Below are 18,368 nucleotides of genomic sequence, written 5' to 3'. Positions count from 1 at the left end.
TCCAAAAGTAGTCATCTTAAACATTATTAATGTACTGTACTGTATTATAAACACACTAGCCAAATTGGACTTAAACTTTGCCTTCTAAAAGTGCATGTTTGGTTTGGATGTAGAAAATTTTTTTTTAAACCAAATGGAATGTTTTCTTGCCAGTCCTGATTCTATCACAATGTCCTAAAGTGCTATGACGTGCAATAACAAGTATTTGTCCATGTTAAAGGGAAAATTTACCCCAAACTAAACTGTACTCACTATTTACAAACCCTTAAGTGGTTCCAAACCCTTATAAGTTTCTTCATTACATTGAACACAAAAGCAGGTATTTTGAAAAAGGCTGAACACATGTAACCATTGACTTCCATATAAAACAAATACCACTGAAGTCAATGGTTACAGGTTTTCAGCTTTCCTCAAAATATCTTATTTGTTTGTTCAACAGAAGAAAGAAAGTCAGAGAGGTTTGGAACAAGTAAAGGGCGAGTAAATGATGACAAAATGTTCAATTGTCGGTGAACTATCCCTTTAAGTCATGGCTAGAATAACAGCAAACTACTATAACAATGACAACATAGCTGATCATGCACTTTATTCAGGGTTAAATCACGTTGACTGTCAGGCACCTAACTAGTCAACAAATAGAGCCTATATTAAAGTAGTCCATAGGACTTTTAGAGCTATATTTCACGAATACAGTTGTTTTTGTGAGGTAAATGCTGATGATGGAATTAGCATTTTTGGGTGCACTGTCCCTTTAAATCTCAGATACCGCCAAAAGGGGAAACGTTCTTTGCTCTTAAGGTGAAGTAAAGGTTTCTGTTTCACGAATGTTTTACCACAGAAACACAACTTCTTTTTACCTTACCAAACAACAAAGAGGTAAACGTGTGAGTCACAATATTTACCCTTAAAACGTCCAAGCTGTTGCGTTTCGAGACGCTGTCAAAATGCCTTACTTCAGACACACTTTGAGCGGGGAAAAAACGAAGAGTCCATGTCACAACGTGTGAAACCTGAACTTAGGACGATATAAGAAAACTTTTATCAAAGACGACTGCTGCTGGAACACAGAGGCATCACATCAGACGTGTACAAAAGAGTTTCTTCTGGCTCTGAGCTAAAGGAAGACTGTTTTTATGAAGAAAGAGAAAAACAACAAAACTGGATCCGACCGACCACAAGCATCTGGCTGCAGGTAAGACTAAAGTAGCCTAAAGGAAGCATTTTATTTTAAATATAATGCCACTGCATTTTACTCTATTTAAAATGTTTAGTAACAAAAACAACAACAACAAACTACAACAACAACAAACAATAACAAAGACATCTAATGTGGAACAAGTGTGTGTGTTTTATCATAACTGCGTTCATTTATTCAACACTAACGTTAGACCAAATGAATGGCCAAACTACTGTCACGGTGAAAAACAAACATGGGTATCAATGACATGTATAAAATAGCCTATCATTTTATAATGTGCCAGGATAAACGAATACTAAAAGCAGCGGAGGAAATGGCTGATAATTTAAAAAGGTGTTTGTGAAAAAATTACACCTCATAAATTTTAGTTAAAAGAAACTCTCTATTGTACTGTCAGCTGAAAAACATGTCGATGCCACAAATTAGGCTTGATATGCTATATTTCCAGTCTCCCTAAATAATCAAAGCATTGGGTTGGGAAAGTAGACCATTTTGAAGGTGTTTGAGAAAGAATCCAACAAACCTTAATTCAAAGCCGAGGTAGAAATAAAAGAAAGAAATTAACAAAAACAAAATGGGTTATATTTTAAAGTGACGTTCAATAATTATTTATGCACAGCAAACTTCACTATTTTGGTGGGGGATGGGGGGGGGGGGGGGGGTTTCAAGTTAACAAACTATTTTAGTTCTGATGGTTATAATAAGACTGATTTAATATGATTGATTTTAATGGCATCTGTAATGGTCCCTGTGGATCTCTGCTGGTAATTGTTGTCATTTTAAAAAACACTAAATCTAATGGAATATGTCACAAAACACACTAGAACCTATTTAAATGTACTGGTGTTTTAATGGATAAACAGTTAATGGATTGATGTGGTTTCCAATTTCTACGTAATTTTATTTATTCATTTAATTATTTATTTTTGCATGTTACCTTCAAAGTCCCTAGATATCACCACTTGCCTACTTCTTGCTGGCACTTTTTACCTGGGAATTAAGCAAAAACAAAACAGATATTATTACGTTTAATGTAAACTCTTTTTGTTGACCTCTAGTGGTGTCCCTGCAATCGCATTAATGTAAGGTCATCCAGTATGTTCAAACAATGTTATATAGGCAGTTTTGGGGAAAATAATGCAATACAGTATTGAGTTACTCCCCAAAAAAGTAACTAGTTGCGTTACTTAGTTACTTTTTAAGGTAAGTAATACGTTACGTTACTTTTGTGTTACTTTTTATTATGCTTTTATTGAAATTTTAAAGCAATGTGTTTGCTACTTTTATACTGTTTGTCTACAGTTAAATCACTGTCCATTGAGACAATCCCCTTTTTCTTTTCTTTCATGCGTTCAAAATAATGAAGACATTCTCTCATTGACTGTGTCATTTATTGCGAGTACTTTCATTTTAATTCAGCAGTTTACTTTTTAAAAGCTCATTAATTAAACAAAAACAAGTAACTTGAATTCATTCATTTTCTTTTCGGCTTAGTGCCTTTATTAATTTGGGGTCGCCACAGCGGAATGAACCACCATTATTGAACCATTGAACCATGAACCATTATTATTTTTTTAAATGTGTTACTTGTTACTTAGAAGAAGAAAAAATATATTCTTATGTGACTCACATTACTTGTAATGTGTTACCCCCAACACTGTATATAGGCTATATATTTCAGATATGTCATTTGCATTTTAGAATGATCTAGAACAGTGGTCTTGAACTCCTGGAGGGCCACAGCTCTGCAGAATTTATCACCAACCACCTCCAACTCACACCTGCTTAATAGTCTTTAGTACTGTTGAACACCTTGATTATTTGGATCAGCTGTGTTTGATTAGGGCTGAAGCTAAACTGTGCAGAGCTGTGGCCCTCCAAGAATCCAGTTTGAGATCCATGATTTAGAAGGACCATATAATGTGTGTTACATATCTAAAACTGACACAACTGTTGCACATGTTTTCCTCACCTACAAATGATGTATACATTATTATACATATTCATAAACTACCACTGCACATATCAGTATTATGGCAGGCATTAGCTTTAAAACCGTAATGAATCATTGTTCCAGCACAGTGCTCTTGTGAGGGATGTCAAGCTTAAACTGCTTTATTTATAATACATGAACAAACAATGCAGAGTCAACACACTTGACAAACAAGAAGACTTAAGAAGACAAAGGCTCTTCGCGGAGGGATTTGCTCTACAGTAAGTACTAAACCAACAAATGCCACATGAAATTTTCACTGAAGTATGGATTTTTCACTTGCTTATGTAAAATGAAAATTCTGTTATGAGGTATGTGTGTTTCAGGTTATAACTTACATAATAACAATGATTACGAGCAACTTACTCTTAAAGTATGTCCGCATGGGTTAAATATGAGACAACCCCAAAGTGATGTTTGCATCAAATTAAAATTAAATTTACAAAAGTGTACAAATAATGATTAAATATAAAAGGAAATAATAAAATATTGTAACCAGTAAATTAAAGAGAAATTGTCTTGCTTACTATCAGGCATCAAGTTCTTTTAATATTTCATCAAATGGTTCTTCAAAACAGATGAAATTTGTTTGGTATATAAACTTGTTTGGTATATAAACTATTTTTTGTTTGTTTGTTATATTGATTTAAAGAGTTCAGATGCAAAAACCTTTAAATCCCATTTGATATTTCCTTCTGAAATGAGCATTTTTCTTGTGTGTATGCTCGATACTTTTACTTTTATAGTGACAAATATGTTCCTTTCATTGCCTTTAAAGTGAAATAACGGAACATAAACATAGGAGGCTGAAAAAAATGTTCAATGTAAGAGAACATTTTCAGATGGCCATTAGAGATTTTTGAACTCTTCATATTCAGTCATAAATACGATCCATAAAGAAAAAAAATACATTAAAACAGAAAATAAAACTAACAAAAGGACAACTGTATTATGTTTGAAATGGTCTGTACTGTATTATGTTTGAAATGGTCTGTACTTGTCTTTGACCAGCTAGATGTTATTAGTAGTATTTTAACTACAGCGAGTCAGTGACTAATTGACTGTAAATGTGGGATCGATCATTTGGAAAAAATACTTGTAGTTACAGATTTTGGCCAGCAGATGGACTCGTTACTTTTTAAATTGGGGCTCATTACACATCAATAGCTAAAATAACAAACTAGCATAACCAAGACAAAAAACAACATTATTATTAAAAGGATCAGTTTCTGACACCTCCCTAATAGTTTATATTAATACATCTTTCTATTGGACAATTTAGATTTCTGTGTACTAAAAAAAAAAAAAACATGGTAAATGAATTTTACTCTTATACTGTATACTGTTGCTGTACCAATAATATCTAATGTTATAATATCATAAAGAAATCGTTCACACGCACAAATGAAAATTTACACTCATACTCTCAAGTGGTTATGAATATCTATGACAGGTGCTCAAACTTAGTCCTGGGGTGCCAGTGTCCTGCAGAATTTAGTTCCAACCTCATTTAAACACACCTGAACCAGCTAATCGAGCTCTTTGAAGGTATACTAGAAACTTCCAGGCAGGTGTGTTGAAGGAAGTTGGAGCTAAACTGTGCAGTGCACCGACCCTCCAGCACTGAGTTTGGGCACCCTTGATTTCTGAGTTTCTTTATTGTTAAACACACATACAAAAGATATTTTAAAGCAAAAAAGGGTACACATTGACATCTATAGTATGACAAAAATAGTAGTAGTTATCGTTTTCCAATATTTCTCAAAGTTCCACCCTTTGTGTACAACAGACAAAAAAATGGAACAGGTAGAGGGACAGTAAATGATGACAGAAGTTTTGGGTGAACTATAGTTTTAATCAGAAGTGGACTTTGGGGGCCCAAAGCAATTCTCGCAATGGGTCTTAGCATTAAAACTCAAAACACTCTCTTTCTCTATAGACATTTTTCACTGTAGATTTATTTTTGTAAATATTTTAAGTGGAACCTTTATTTTCTCAATGTAAAATTGAATACAATAAATTCACTGACTATGTACAGCCATATCTGTGATTAGATTTTATTATTTGCATGTGCAGTACGGAAGGAACGTTCCACTATTTAGGGGTGGCCTCATTTTAGAAAATAAGTAATAATGTTAAAAACAATGCCTATAGACAGATTTTGAAACATATGATAGCACATTTAAAAAAAGAGCTATATGATTAATTTAGGCTTCTTGACATTGGTCGGAGCCTAAGCGACCGCTTGTGTTTGCTTATTGGTTAATTCCACCCCTGCCTTTAATTCTATTAATATAGGCTGTATTATTATATTATATATTACACATATTGCACTTTTCAACATTGTCATTGTTATTTAGATCTTTTTTTTCGTCAATTGATCACACATATTGATTTCTTAACTTAAAGTTAAGCTTCTTTTTAAACTTCTTAAACATTTCCTAAAGTATAAAGCATTGGTATTGACACTCTTTTTAAAATTGTATTATAATGATAGAATATTATTTTATATTCTGGATGACAGCATTTAATTTTAGAAGAGATATCATCGGTAGTATTTAAAGAACAAATCAAAAATAAAACTGAGATTTTACTTAATCCAGAAAATTGAGAATTTCCAAGTGGTCCGAGTATTCAATGTTTTTTTTTTCTCCACACAGTTCCCATATTTTTGATAGATTATGTTGTAATGTTACATGTTACAGAGCATTTTCTAAATGTTAATGCTATCATATTTCAACATATACAATACTGTAAATTCCAATTTCCCTGCCCAACTCACTTCAAAGTATTATCTGAAATGAGCGTGTAAACCTCAGTCACATCACTATCACCCAGAGTCCAGACACGGGTATGATGATCAGGATAGGTGCAGTGTTGTGATGTGTAGTGTAGTGCTGAAGTGGGCAGTGTTTGTCGGGAGGCGCACGGGCACCTGAGCTGAGCTGCTGCTGCAGGGGTTTCCATAGCGAGCGCACACACTCGCTCACTTCAGCGGGAACACCGCGGACTTCCTGATGCCGGACAGCGTGTGTATCCCGCCCGCGTTCACACAACACACTCGGCTGGGGACATGTAAACGGGACGCGTTCGCGAGCTACGAAGGTAAGCGCGTGTTACTGATAAACTGTGATGGGAAGACATTTGTCATGCTGAAGTTCTGTGTGTTTGTTGTGCTAAAGTAGCGCTAGCGGGGCAGTTTGAGCCCCTCGGAGTCAAGCGGGGCGGTTAAATGAAGTAAATGCAAGACATGTGGCGGTATGCTTGATTGTAGGTATTTATTTACTCGTGCGAGGAGAAACAGTGGTTTGTTTACTCTAGAGTTGTTCAAATTTGTATTCAATGAGGCCTAGCGAGCCAAACGATCGGACGGCCTCCTGAAGAAGGATTGATGCTCATGGGCTGTTCGTAAACATGAATGATGCGCGCCGATTGGCCGAGAACACAGACGCTGAGCGTTGATTGGCTGACCGCGCTGTCACTCGCGAGTTGTCCCGAATGCCTTTAAATGTTTTGGTACGTAAATTAATTTGTGCAAAAGCAAGAAACACTCGACTTTCGAAACGATGACATTCAGAAAATACAAGTATTTTGGATTTATATTGCCAGTTGTCCTTCAAACTGTGCTGTAGGGACGCAGTAAAATAGGTTAGTCAATTTCATGAGATTTTTAATTACTGAAAAGTCAGTGATAGTCTTGTTCTTTATTTGCTGAAATAATTAAATATTATATATGATAATAAATATCTTGAAGCTCAGTAAAAATAATGTAATATTTGTAAAACTATTTATGTGGTATAGTATAGTTTTTAGTTTGAGACATTTTTATTCTTACCAAAGTTTCCATGGGTTTGTTTATTTATTTATAGCAGGTTGTAACCACCATTTGTTTTACTACAAATGTCTTATCTAATCTGGTAGTGTATCAAACTATGGTTAATCAATGGTTACCAATTGTTTAACTTAGCTCATTAGGTTTTCATGTAAATCCATAGTTTATTTTTTTTCATGATATATTTGAAACGGTCACACAATACTGTGTAAATACGTCTAATTACTATTTGTACATAATCAAGATGCTTTAAAAGTTTGCTGTATGTGAATCCATGCTGGTTAAAATGTTCAAATGAGTGTGTTTTCATGCTTTTCATGTCTCACATTCTGCTGAGCTGCGTGTTTCACATGCCCATGCGCATGTGCTGACCACACACATCACTGTCCTGTTATATAGAGCACAGCCCTCCTCGACATCACTTAAACACACATTTTCACAGCTGTAGGAGAACACGTGCAATCCAGAGCAAATAATGTGCTTCTCGTTCGATCTAAATCTAGGCCTACATGAAACAAGATTTAAAAAGTATTTAACTAAAAAGTATCAAAATAGCAGAATTTTTTTCATTTATGTTTATGGGTAAGAGACAAAAAGTGTTTTCGTAAGCATCAAAGCCATAACTATAGTAATAATATTGGAGAATGTATAGTACTGTTTCATATTTATTTCTTAGTGCCTATCTATTATCTATTTTTACCATGATTTACAGCAAACGTAAATGTTTTTAAAGTATAACAATAAATAATAGTTTAAAATTCATGATACAAAGTTTATTTAATCAACTCTTCATTGTTTACTAATATTCTATAAAAAAACTTCTATATTTAACATTGTCACTACATAACATATTTTAAGACGGCCAGCGAGAGGCTCAATCATAATATTATACTTCTTGTCAATTAATATAAATACATAAGATACCCACTTAAATATAATAAGGTGTAGTAAAGTCTTGTCTGTCATTTTAAAACAAGAACCATTTTGCTTATTAATGGAGAAATGTAAGAAGCACTAAAAATAAAAAATGTATTGTAGTTTTAAAACTTAAAGCTTTGTCAATATACAAACAACTAATTTGTATCCACTTTCCAGGTTATATATGCAGTTGAAGTCAGAATTATTAGCACCCCTGTTTATTTTTTCCCCAATTTCTGTTTAATAGAGAGAAGATTATTTCAACACATTTCTGAACATAATAGTTTTTATAACTCATTTCTAATAACTGATTTATTTTATCTTTGCCATGATGACAGTACATAATATTTGACTAGATATTTTAAGACACTATTTTACAGCTTAAAGTGAAATTTAAAGGCTTAACTAGGTTAATTGGGCAGATTAGGGTAATTGGGCAAGTTTATGTCAATGGTTTGTTCTGTAGACTATCAAAAAATATATAGGCTAAAGGGGCTAATAATTTTGACCCTAAAAATTATTTTTAAAATATTAAAAACTGCTTTTATTCTAGCCGAAATATAACAAATAAGACTTTCTCCAGAAAAAAAAAAATATTATCAAACACACTGTAAAAATTCCTTGCTCTGTCAAACATCATTTGGGAAATATTTAAAAAAAGAAGAAAAATATTCTTGCATCTCTGATGTTTTTTATTGTATTTTAGTTCAAAACGAATGAGATTTTTCAGTTTTTTACTGACATTTTTATTTAATTCTTTAAAAAATCATTTTATGCAGACAGCAAAATGGGAAATCTGATAAAAGTATTTGATTTAGCTCTTCAGTGGACTACAATTGATTAGATTAGGTGGATTTATTATTAGATCATGATCATCATGTTCTTTATTGATCTCATGAGGGAAATTGTGGTCCATTAGCAGCCAGATATATTCATCGCTGAAGAGTACGGTACAGCATGCAGTGCAGTATTGTTACACATTTATAAATATTTTCTAAACGACCAATATAATTGTAATTGAATATGAATTATTTTTTTCATATTTGTAGTGAAAGTGTCTCATAATAAAATATAAAAATTTATCAGATCCATAAGGTGCATGATTTTTCAAACCTGGCTTACAATTAATTAAATTGATGGAAGTCTTATAATTTAGATAATAATGATAATATTAATTTTAATAATGATAATAGCAACTAATAATAATGACAATAGTAATAATAGTAATGATAATAGTAATAATAATAAAAAGAGCATTGAGCTGATATGGCCATTTCTTTTTTTCCGTTTACAGTGAAAATAAAATGGGTTGTTAATATTTGATTTAAAAAAACATGTGGTTTTTGATGATTAGGTTTTATTTATTTTTCAAAATCTAAACTATGTGCTACATTTCAGAATTAAATCTGATATGGAGCTATTCATAAAGTTATTAGCTACTGTACAGCACACAGTTTACACAGTAAATCATATTTTTACATTTTTATGGGTATAGTTAAAGGAATATTTCCACAAAAGTAGATATTTTGAAGAATGTTGGAAACCGGTAGCCATTGACCTCAATTAATTATAGGGTGTCCGCAGTGTCTTAAAGTGTCTTAAATCTCCAAAACTACATTTCAGGTCTTAAAATGTCAAAAATATATTGAAGTAGTATGTCGCAGTTCTTAACTCTTTTTTTAACAGGTCTTAATTGTCCTTTGTTCATTTATAGCTACCCAATGTGGCCAACAGTCTCCAACAATTGATCTCAAAAACTATTTATGTAACCCTCTTTATCATAATGATTTAATTGTTTTCCTTACAATAACATTTGTTTAAAAGTTGTATTTACTGCTATGGTCATTGGCGCTACCTAATATATATTTTTATTTAAATATTTTTATTGTTATTGTATTAATAAATCTATTAAATAATAGTTATTCTTTTTTATCTGGCAAGTAAAAATGTTTTCCAACAGGGCTATTTGAAAAAAAAAAAAACAACCTTAGAGTTTACCCCTGTATAAGTTTATTTAACTTGAATTCAATTTAACTTGGTAAAACCTGCAGAAACCCTGAATAAGGTTTAAGTCAAAGGCTTGAAACAAGTGGAATGTGAATAATCGATGAAATAAGTGTTATTTTGAGTGAACTGGACAAGTAAGCTATTTTCTTCATTATAAATCTTAATTAAATTATATAATGGTGTGTAATACAAACTAAGAGCTAATTACTATGAAATTAGGCAAAATATTGTTAATAAATATAAGCAGATGTCAAAAATGCATGAAAACCCGAGACAGTCAAGGCAGTATCCCTGAAGCCTTTATTGCTCTGTGGTGGATGAAATAGGAAACAGCACAGAAGTTGTATGCATGGCTTCAGCTTGAGAGGTAGAGGGAAGCAAGCCGATGAGGAACTGAACTGGTTTTGCCCACAGATAAGGATAGATCACTTCCTGTGTGGGGGAGGATGAGCCATGGCAACTAAATGGAGCAAAGCTTTCAGAGCCGGTACATCAGACAGTTCTCTGGTGGTGGGCACTGGTGTAGGAAGCCGTTATTATTACTTTGTAAAACACTTGCCCAAACCCTGGAACACACACACACACACACACACACACACACACACACACACACATACATACTTGTGCAGGGATTCTCTGCAGGCAGTTTTATTTATTTATTTTATTTTACAGAACATACAGTTTGTTATTAAAGGGACAGTTTACCCAAATATGACAAATTACTCACCTCCAAGAGGTTCCAAATATTTATGAGTTTCTTCTGTTGAACACAGTAGATAAAATTGTAAAGAAAGCTGAAAAGAAAAACTAATCAGAGAGTGATTGTGGATAACCACACGTCCGTTTTCAAAAGTTTGTGCTTCAGTCCATCTATACTGAAACAGAATACCAGCATTTCCACATAAAAAAAGATCTTTAACATTTTATAAGTGCTTCATTTTTTATGAGTCATAGATGCTGGAGTGGGGCGTCAGGGTAGTGCAGTGGGTAGCACAATCGCCTCACAGCAAGAAGGTCGCTGGTTTGAGTATTGGTCATCGTGTATGTGGCTGTAGTGTATGTGTGTGACTAAGTGTGTATAGGTGTTTCCCAGTGGTGGGTTGCAGCTGGAAGTCATCTACTGCGTAAAACATATGCTTTCTGCTGTGGTGACCTCTGAGTAATAAAGGGTCTAAGCTGAAAAGAAAATGAATGAATGAAAGATGCTGGAGTACTGTGATTGACAGGTGGATCTAAACCAAAACCTATGTGTTTGAAAAGCTAAAAGGCCTTAGAGTAAGAAGCACCTCAGAAACCATATATTCAAAGACGCATTCAGAGTCATAGTTGTCTGCCATTAGGGCTGAGTGACATAGTTGTAAATAATCTTGTTTATACCTTTTTAAAGTGCTCTTTTTTGTGTGTTTGTTTGTTTGTTTGTTTGTTTTTTTAAGATGCTTATTGTCCCAGATCTAAACAGCTCTTAGAAAACTCAAATTTGTTTCATTTTGTTTTGTTTTCACTCAGACCCAACATCTAGCACAGAGGTGTTGCAGCTGTTGTAGCAAAAGCAACAATTCCCGAATTCTTCCTTAGAAAATCAGTCGACCTTTGTTTTGATTGATTGATTGTTTTGTGTTTTGTTTGGTGTTTGTTTGGAATAACACACAGAGTAATGTCTTTCTTTTAATGCCGTTAATGTCTTTATTTTAATAATCATTAAAACTAAGGCTACACGATATTGGAAAAATCTGACATTGCAATATTTAGTTATTCTACGATAAATATATAAATAAACAAACTGTTTAGTTTGTTTATACAATTTCACTGAGTGACTTGAAAACTGCTTTTTGAAAAGAATGTATTGATTTGGAATGATTGGCATGATATAGAGGAAAGTAAATCATGCATAAAATGCATGAAACAAAAATGAAATGCAACAAATGTCAAGCGAATCCAAAAAAAGTAAAGATAAAAGTAAAATGAACAGTGTTTTATGGTTTTCAGAGCAGTCAAATTGTATTCCGGTACGTAATTTGAGTAATCAAATGTAAAAAAAACAAGCATAACTGAAAGTGTTGCATGCAGAACTGTTGCAAACAATTTATTTGTGTTGAATTTAGGCAAACAAATTAAGTTTAATAATGTTCAACTTAATTGTTTGTTTAAATTCAACACAATTGTTTACAACCACTTAACATAAAAAATGAGTAAATCCAATTAATCATCTTTGAATATTTTTTTTTTCAGTGTGGGTAAATAATTAAACAAAATTATTCTTTATTGAAGTTACAAATGGTAAAATATCTTGTGCCTGACTTTGTACTCTGCCAGACCTTAAAACAGATGTAAATGTAAAACTTTCACTATATTTTGGTTCAACTGCCACAATTCTCATGTGTTCTGAACTGTTTTTCCTTGACAGCTATTTTTATTTACTACTTAACATTGCATATCCTGTGATGTGACTGTTGCAGATGTGCACATTGCAGTGTCGATGCTGAAACAATATATTGTGCAGTCCTAATTGGAACAGATCTCTTGAACAGACTCCTTTTGTAATGAAACTTCTCAGCACACAGATGCAGTTATAACCCAATTTTGTACTTTCATACAATTTACAACACCAACAGTAGGCACAAAACTGTCCTTTAGGAATGGTAAGGCACAACTAAAAACTGTTTTTTATTCTCTCAAGCAAATAATACAAACTTTATAATGAATATTTATCATCTAGCCCAAAGGTGCTGACTAACTGCAAAACAAAATGTGGCCCACATGCATGTAAACACACAATGCTGAAGGTCTCTACATTCCTGAGCTCATGCCCTGGCACTGGTACTGATGCCCACTGGCAGAGATAACCAGTCTGGCACAAAACGAGGCGGTCAGCCCACACACACATATTTTCAGGTGATTAATTGCCTTTAATGTGTCTGAGTGATGATGTGGCTGTGTTATATGCCTGTTCCTTTTTGTGTCATGCTATTGACAGGCTAGAATATGTGAACATATGGTGGCAGTAATCCCAGCTTTAAGACCAGCATTTGCTCTCTCCCTCTTTCACTCTTGCTCACCTGACCGCTGTTTTTTTTTCTTCTTTTTTTTGGCTTCCATGTGATCTGAAAGGCGTAGTTCATGCAAAAATGAAAACACCTAAAGGTTTTTCCAAATCTTTTCCTTTTTCCATGGAATATGCAAGGAGGTGTTCACTCTTTTGCATGCAATGAAAACAGTGAGCAGTCAAACTGAAAGAAGGATGAAAAAGACCCGTAAAAGTTTATGTGACATGTATACAATATTATAAATGTTCCAAACACTACCTTTGTGTAAGGAAACAGAAAGTCAAACCACCATTCTTTGCCATTTCTAAATCTCCACTTAGACAAGCAGTTCCCAGGAAAAATAGAAATCAGTTAAAAGTATTTATTTGAGTTTTGAATGGTTCTGAAATTAAACGTTTTTCTTTTAGTATTTACCATATGAGCAAACAGTAACCTATCTACATTGAATACGTGAGTGTAAAATCTTTAATATATTAATTATTGATATACTTAATTACTGTATAATTATGTTTTTAAGTTATATATATATATATATATATATATATATATATATATATATATATATATATATATATATATTAGGGATGTAACGGTATCAGAATTTCACGGTACGGTAATACCTCGGTATGAATGTCACGGTACGGTATTTATTGAATCATTTACAGGAAAAAAAAAACTTTTGAAAATACTCCAAAAAAGTGCCAAAAGTGTCAATGACATACAAATTAGCCATCTATCTGTTAGCTTTGAAACAGGAACTTCAATTTTAATAACAAAAAATTATTAAACCATGTAAAAAAATAAAGTTTCAATTTAGTATTGTTGAAAACTCATCACATTTAACATTTAATTACTCACTTAGATAGAGATGGGTTTAAAGGAAAATTATCATATAACTATAATCTGGTAAAAGCTGGGATCTCTGGGTATTTACAATGTCCCCTGCAACAGAAAAAACCCTCTCATTTGGGACTGAGGTTTCTGGGACAAGAGAGATATGACTTGGTCCAGGTTGACAGCAGTGGGTAACGTTGTGCATTGTCTTTCCCCCACTTGAGAAGACAAACCATGAGTGAGATAGAGGTCTCTTTGCGGTACAAGTCAATGTCTGCATCAATCTGAACAGTGTGCTGTGTTTCTGCAGTCCCCATGACTGTTATTAGTTGTATTCCCCAATTTGCAGGCATGTGCACACATAGGGCTCAACCTGTGCAGTGCGCATGCCCTTTTTAGTCTTGGATAGAAAATGCCCTTCCAAAACGATCAAAAGTGCCCCCGCGACGCGACACAACCTCCGTCCAGTCCAGCCTTTCAGTAGGCGCGTGACAACACCTCTCGAGTATGCGCGCTCAACCCCCCCTCGGCGCTTTACAATACGCGCGCCACAACACAGCTGATCAGAACGCGCGCGACAGCACCGCTATTCAGCACGCGCGCGGCGACAACACCCGCTTTAGGTTCGATCATTTCCATCTTTTTTTCATCTCCGCTACTAGCAGCACACTCCATTTCCACATTACTGGATCTGTAGCGACAACAGACCGCAAAGGATTATGGCCACGCCGGGGCTGATGGGAAATGAAGTTTCAGCTAGCTCCCGTTCGCTTCATTCGCCTGAGCAAATTTTCTCAGAAGACCTATAGTTTTACCGAGTCATGCGACTTCGGTAATATCGAAAAAATTTAATATTGCGGTATGACGGTATTTACAATACCGTTACATCCCTAATATATATATATATATATATATATATATATATATATATATATATATATATATATATATATATATATATATATATATATAAATATATAATCTATAAAGTTTCTGACGGTGTAATAACCTTGGATAAAAATATCACTTCTACAGATTTCACTGTATCATGGTATTATGATTACAACTCAAACTTTTTTCCCCATTGCACTTACTATATTTTATTTTAGGAAACATTTATAATATTTTGGAAAGGTAAACCTGTCAGGCTAAATAACTCAAATAAATCATTGACCTCTGCTCTCTTTGTTAGTTTCAAAAACACAGATTTTCCTCAAATTGACAAATATTATTTACATATTATTGAGACGATGCAAACTACATTTAATTTATTTAAATATTTGTAGCAATAACAAATCGTACACCAGGGCCATTTTTGATTTGTAGATTTTTAGGTCAGATCTTTTCAACCAAATTGCTACTTTTGCCTTTTTAAACCTTGTAGAACAGAAAAAAAGGAATGATTATTTTATTTCTGAAACACCATCTTTTTTTCAAGCATGATCCTTTCTAAAAAAAAAAATTATAATAATAAAATATACATTTTATCAACCAAAAAGTACATGGTATATGACATTTTATTAACTTATTCAAACCACCTGCTGAAAATGTATTGATATCACAATATATATTGCAGCAAAAATAAATATCGTAATGTCTCATTTTTTCAATATTTTGCAGCCGTATTATGTATACAGTGCAGTGTTATTTTCGGTCAAAGATGAGCCTAAAAAAAAACACATCCTAATTGTTGATATGTTTAAGAAATAAAACGTTTCATACATACATTTTACCTTAAATTGAAATAAATATTATTTATATTTTATTTTGATGTGTACTACATTAATTTATTCAAATATTTGTAATCATAATAAAACATATACCATTTTTAACACCCCTTTTGACATATAGCTATTTCTTTGTTGTTTGTTTTAGATTTGTAGGTCAGATCCTTTCAATTGAACAGCTGCCTTAGCTTATTAAAACTAATAGCACAGAAAAAAGCAATGATTATTCCATAAATAAAACTGCATCTTTTTTTTCAACAAAACAAAAAAAAAAACATTTTTGCTTTGTTTGTTGGTTTGTTTTGTATTGTTCTTGCTCTAACCATTGGCTTTTATTTTTTATTTATTTATTTGTTGATAGATTTTTTTGCTTTGTTTTTTTCCACTCAGACTAGATTGTTTTAATCTAACTTTAACTGATTTTTTTTTTCTATTCGACCATTGGGCTTTGCTTTCGTTCTGTTTTTGTTTATTTTGTTCTTGACTTGATCCTATCAATCTAACAGCTATTATCAAAAAAAGAAAAGAAAGCAAAGTAAAGCAAAACCCGTTCACTTGTAACAAAACTGATTTAGTTATGCTTTGTTTTGATCAAGACAGAACTTTTTAACCAAAAAATACATGGTATGACTTTAAATTAAAACTGGAAACAGTAACATTTATAATAACATTTTGCTAATTGAAATAAACTTTGATTGGAAAAAAAAACAGTAAATCTATATTATTAATCTTTAAACAAAACTGATATGGACTATTACATTGATTTTTTATTGCATCTTTATTTAATTTATTTGTTTGTTGACTTGTTTGATCACTAATTACATCCATCATATAGATCATTTCAATGTGGTGATGTCATTGGCCCATGAACATTTGCTGCTTGTTCTCAAACTATGTCATAATAACTGTAACAAGAGGCAATTCAATCACAACTTAATGTTAAAACAGCTATCATAACATTATTTATCAATACGTGGCCCTTTTTGAAATGAAAAATGTAAACAGGAAATATGCTGGGACCATTGTTTTTGTTTACACCCCTCAAAATGGTCTATATCTATTACCTAGAACTGAATTTTCCATCCACAACTTATGATAATTTGCTGAACAATTTCTTTAGCTCGTGTTAGTTTGCTCATCACACAAACATGTGATGGGAGAGATCTTATTCGCCCCTTATCATTTCCTGTCACCTCCACCCGCTCTGCATCATCTTATTACAGTGATTAACCTCCTCTCGCTGCCGCCCCATTACTATCATTCGCATACATACACACACAATGCATGTGATCATTACTCCACTACGCTGAATGGTGGTAAGGGGTTATTACCGGTCCTAAATGAAGGAGTGAGACGGAGAAAATAGAAAAAAGCAGGAAGGGTGTATCGGTTTGCTCTGTCACATTCGGTCATGACAGTGAGCCTGATATCATCACTGTGTGGATTGGTGTTTGTATTCGGTGCAGGGTGGGAGATAAGCTTTCATAGGGTCTTATGCAATAGACCACTTTTTTTTTTTTTTTTTTTTTTTTTGATAAAGCTTTTAAGCTTCTTTTTTCTTTTGCTCTTAGGCTCTGTTTGTGTGGGATGTAAACTTCTCTGTTGTTACTTTCATGAGTAATCAGATTATGAAAAGTAATCTGATTGCTTGGTTAAAACAAACAAATAAAAAAAAAAGATCCATATGGGCTTTTGGTATTCTGGGAAAAAAGGATTTGAGTCATATTCACTTGTTCATATGCAAAAACAACAACATCTAGATCAAAATAAACAAAGTGTAATTTTTTTATTAATTAATTTTTTAATTTAATTAATTTTTTAATAATAAAATGGTCGATAGTAGACAGTTTATTTTATTTAATTAGTCAGTATATTATTTTGCATTATGGGTTATATTTATTCATTTATTTAGACAAACCTTAGACTGCTTAAAGTTTAAGTCATACCTGTCAACATTGATGTGAAAATAAGGAAGACCCCCCCAACCTAAATGACTAAATATGCTCATCTGGAGCTGTTTCTTAAATAAACAACAGTATATAAAATGTTTATTATTATTATTATTATTATTATTATTTACAAAGGATAGAATAAACAGCATACATAAAAAAAGCTGAAAATAAATTAGCAAACAGATTAGGCTATTACATTTAATAGCTATTATAAAGAAATTGAATCAAGTAATCAAATCTCATTAACCTTTTCTTCTCTGTATAATTTAAGCATTTTAAATAAAAAACAGCTAATAAATCTCTTATTTAGATTTTTCATTTGTTTACATTAAATAACAGAGGTGTCACTTTAAAATTGCACAGATCTATAAAGAAAGCATTCGACTGCTTTCCTAACGGTTTATGCTCATTTAGGACAGAATCCTGCCATCTTTATATCTATTTCAAAGTGTTTTTATACCTTAAAGCAGAGAACAGATTCATGTTTAAGAGCAAAGTACTTCGGCGGTATGTTTTGCGTAAAGGGAGGATCAACTCTTTATTGTTTATTGCCACCCTTCATAGAAAGATTAAAAATACAGGAGAAATACAGGAAGATACCATTACGGCATAGTGGGATAGAACTGTAAAATACGAAAGAAACCTATGAAAAACGGGTGGGTTGACAGGTATGGTTTAAGTAGCAATTTAAATGATTCACTCCTGGCTAATTACCTACCTATTATAGCATATTTTCATATGTATATAATATATAATAAGATATTAACTGCTTATTAACACTTAAGCATGATCTTATTTTATATCCCTAATCTTACCCAATACCTAAACCCAACTACTACCTAACTTATTATTAATAAGCAGCT

General features: G+C 32.9%; 1 protein-coding gene across 5 annotated transcripts in view; it reads left to right on the top strand.

Moving 5' to 3' along the window:
• Window positions 1-770: 770 nt before the first annotated feature.
• usp6nl (USP6 N-terminal like) overlaps window positions 771-18,368 on the top strand; it is a 108,360-nt gene continuing 90,762 nt past the window's right edge. For 2 of the 5 annotated variants that reach the window (XM_068219663.2, XM_073946296.1), the window contains exon 1: window positions 771-1,192. The gene's annotated coding sequence lies outside the window, so the exon portion shown is untranslated. 5 annotated transcript variants of the gene reach the window in all.

Source organism: Danio rerio, chromosome 4 (genome assembly GCF_049306965.1).
Source record: "Danio rerio strain Tuebingen ecotype United States chromosome 4, GRCz12tu, whole genome shotgun sequence".
Taxonomy (NCBI): Eukaryota; Metazoa; Chordata; class Actinopteri; order Cypriniformes; family Danionidae; genus Danio; species Danio rerio.
The sequence above is the reverse complement of the archived record's forward strand: the minus strand, read 5'-3'. Positions and strand labels throughout refer to the sequence as shown.